Source organism: Spermophilus citellus (assembly GCF_964194105.1).
Source record: "Spermophilus citellus genome assembly, chromosome: 14".
NCBI classification, from domain to species: Eukaryota; Metazoa; Chordata; class Mammalia; order Rodentia; family Sciuridae; genus Spermophilus; species Spermophilus citellus.
Window position 1 is genome coordinate 59,617,817 of NC_138194.1, and position 3,967 is coordinate 59,621,783.

At 46.3% G+C, this 3,967-nt stretch overlaps 1 long non-coding RNA gene across 1 annotated transcript in view; it reads right to left on the minus strand.

Annotated features, from left to right (window-relative positions):
- Positions 1-3,745, minus strand: part of LOC308633383 — a 31,226-nt gene extending 27,481 nt beyond the window's left edge. Inside the window, exon 1 of the long non-coding RNA XR_014018770.1 lies at positions 3,498-3,745. This is a non-coding gene — a long non-coding RNA (uncharacterized lncRNA). The remainder of the gene's footprint in view (positions 1-3,497) is intronic.
- Between the last annotated feature and the right edge of the window lie 222 nt (positions 3,746-3,967).

A 3,967-nucleotide genomic window follows, 5' to 3' on the forward strand; every position in this document is an offset into this window, starting at 1 on the left:
TAGAAAATACAAATACATACTGTCTTAGTCATTTTGGGCTTCCATAATAAAATACCAAAGACTAGGTGGCTTAAACAATAGAAATTTGTTTTCTTACAGCTGTGAAGACTAGGAAGTCCAAGATTAGGTGGCCAGGGAATTCAATTCCTGGTGAAGGCGCTCTGCTTAGCTTGCCCCTTTATCCTCTTTTTGAAGGAGAAGGAGCTCTATCTTCTTATAAGGCACCAGTCATAACCCATTAGGGCTCCACCTTTATAGCTTCATTTAACTTTTATTATCCCCTTTTAGGTCCTGGCTCCAAATACAGTCACATTAGTGGTTGGGCTTCAATTAAAAAATTTGGGGGACACAATTCAGTCCACAGCATATACTTTTCAGAATTTTGCTTTTAGGAAATGTAAAAATACTTTGCAATATTACAAATAATACTGAAAAACAACATTCATTTGGCAACCAATAGGAGCCAGGCACTGTGATTTTCATAAATGTTCTATCATCACAACTGCTGATGTAAGTTCCATTATCTTCATTTTACAAATGAGGATATGCTCTGAAATGCTAATGTCACTTGCCCAAGATCACACAGCTAAGATAGTGAAGATTCCAGTATAGGATCCTCTTGGTCACTACACTATAATTTAATGTATATATCAGTAAGATTGTTTGGTAAGGAGTTTACAACCAGGTGACACTGTGGACCCAGAACTATCATTCACTGTAAATTAGATTGTGGTCATAGAGTACATTGAGTTCCTCAAATGCAAGTGAGAGAGTTTTGGATTACCTCCTGATCTGCACTCTCACCAACAGTATCTGATTCTATTTCCCCATTACTTCACCAACCATGGGTTTTATGCTTAAATAACATTTCACCCACAATTTCAATTCAAAAATATGAAAATTTGGATATGCCTCATTTGCCCTAATAAAAATCCTCTACACAGTCATTGTGGTCTGGTTTCACCACAAGCTGTTATCAAGTTTAAACCATCACAGCAAGTTCACAAGGTTAATCTCTAGCAGTCAAGGAAATGCAAATCAAAACCACCCTAAGATACCACCTCACCCCAGTAAGATTAGCAGCCATTATGAAGTCAAACAACAATGAGTGCTGTCGAGGATGTGGGGAAAAGGGTACTCTTGTACACTGCTGGTGGGACTGCAAACGGGTGCGGCCAACTTGGAAAGCAGTATGGAGATTCCTGGGAAAGCTGGGAATGGAACCACCATTTGACCCAGCTATTGCCCTTCTCGGACTATTTCCTGAAGACCTTAAAAGAGCACACTACAGGGATACTGCCACATCGATGTTCATAGCAGCACAATTCACAATAGCTAGACTGTGGAACCAACCCAGATGCCCTTCAATAGATGAATGGATAAAAAAAAATGTGGCATTTATACACCATGGAGTATTACGCAGCACTAAAAAATGACAAAATCACGGAATTTGCAGGGAAATGGATGGCACTAGAGCAGATTATGCTTAGTGAAGCTAGCCAATCCCTAAAAAACAAATACCAAATGTCTTCTTTGATATAATGAGAGCAACTAAGAACAGAACAGGGAGGAAGAGCAGGAAGAAAAGATTAACATTAAACAGAGACATGAGGTGGGAGGGAAAGGGAGAAAAAAAGGGAAATCACATGGAAATGGAGGGAGACCCTCATTGTTATACAAAATTACATATAAGAGGTTGTGAGGGGAATGGGATAACAAACATGGAGGGAAATGAATTACAGTAGATGGGGTAGAGAGAGAAGATGGGAGGGGAGGGGAGGGGGGATAGTAGAGGATAGGAAAGGTAGCAGAATAGAACAGTCACTAATATGGCAGTATGTAAAAATGTGATGTGTAACCGATGTGATTCTGCAATCTGTATTTGGGGTAAAAATGGGAGTTCATAACCCACTTCAATCTAATGTATGAAATATGATATGTCAAGAGCTTCCTAATGTTGTGAACAACCAATAAAAAAAATTTAAAAAAAATACAAAAGTGAAAAAAAAAAAAGTTCACAAGGTTAAATATAAACCAGATTAAGCCCCAAAACTGACATATCTACTTTTTATTTATTGTGAAAATACTGCAAGAAAACTAAAAATGAAAACAAAGCCATGAAGGAAAAATGTATATAATAAAACAGTGTAGGATCTGATTGGCATAGTTGTCAAGAATTTAGGGGCTTTTAAAAGGATAATGGTGTAAATATTAAACTTCATGCTTCACTCTTAGAACCAACATTAAACTGAACATGTCACATTTGTCAGTAGTTGAAAGAAGAGAAAAAGAGAACTTTTAATATTGGCAAACATACTCTTCGATTGTATAAACCTGTTGGCAAGTTGAATCCTATGGTTCTCTTTAAGCACCACAAAACCTAAAATAACTGCAAACTGCAAGTCTGGTCAAGGATAATATCCAGCAAAATCCGAAAACTTGTTTAAAAAACTATTTTTAAGGGCTGGGGATGTGGCTCAAGCGGTAGCGGCTTGCCTGGCATGCGTGCGGCCTGGGTTAGATCCTCAGCACCAAATACCAACAAAGATGTTGTGTCCGCGGAGAACTAAAAAAAATAAATAAATATTAAAAAATCTCTCTCTCCTCTCTCTCTCTCTTTAAAAAAAAAAAAAAACAACTATATTTAAAAACACAAACACTCTGGGCTCTTGGGCACTTGCCTCTAATCCCAGCAAGTAGGAAGGCTGAGCCAGGAGGATTCCAAACTGTAGGCCAACCTTGGCAATTTAACAAGACCTTGTGTCAAAATGTAAAATACAAAGGGCTAGGAATGCAGCTTAGTGGCAAAGCTAGTGAGTTTTGCATTTCAGCGGCTCAAACCCCGGGGGTTAGGGGGAGTGGGTACGAAACACAAATATTGATATTTTAATTCCCCCAAATAATCGGGGCTTTTCTGGAGGCGGGATAGAATGCATTTCTGTTCAGTACAGTATGCAATCAATTCCTTCCAGATGTCCACTGCCAGCCTCTCACCCCGCGCCATTTAATTTTGACAAACACCAAATAGGGACACTCACTATTACGAATTACCTTTACCTCCAAATCGCATCACAGTCACCTAGAGGGATTCCAACACGCACCCGGTCCGTCCCACTTCCCCACACTGACTCGGTAGGTCTGTACTGCGCGTGTCTGAGAGCCACTTACTGAAAGAAGGGAGGTTGACCCCTTCCAGGAATGTGGATTTTCAAAATTGCAATCTTTGGGGATGTGGCCCGGCACCAGTGGTGTGAGGACTCCCCTGGTGACTGTGATGCTGTGTCGGACGGCAGTACCCAGGAGCTCCGGGAGTCTGCATCCCGGCCAGCGCGAGCAAATGCGCTAAGGCTGCGCCGGGGCGGGGAGCTCGGGCTTTCCGCGGACCTCGGCAGGGTGGCGAAGGCCGCGTGGGACGCGGGGACCTCCCCAGGGACGGATTAGCAGCGCCTCCTTTTGCGCTCCGGCCTCAGACCCCTGGAAGCCCCCAGGCTGCGTACCGGGCGCAGGCCGAGGTTCTGGAAGGGCCTCGCTGCCGCCGTGCGGTGGGCCCGCCGAGATCGGCAGGCGGCCAGCACAGCCTCCTCTCCATCATGCCTGGCCCCTCGCCGTCTCCGCGGCTCCACCAATCACAGGCCTCGCCCGCCGCCGCCGCACCTGTGAGGAGGAGCCCGCGCGCCTCGGCGCTGTCGTCGCAGCGTCCCCGCCCCGCTCCGCCCCCACCGCGGCGCCCGAGATCACCCGCCGCCGGCGCTCGGCTCCCCGCTGGCAAGAAGCGGAAGCCGCCACCGGAGGCGGACTCGGCGAGACTGAGCCCGGGCAGCCGCGGCAACGGCGAGGCGCGGGGCGGGGGCGCCCGGCGGACACCGCGACCCCGAGCAAGCGGGCGCCCCGAGCGGGCAGCCCCGCCGGGGGTGGCGGCGGCAGCGGCCGTGGTGGCCGAGCTCGGGCGCCCCTCGCGCAGCGCTCC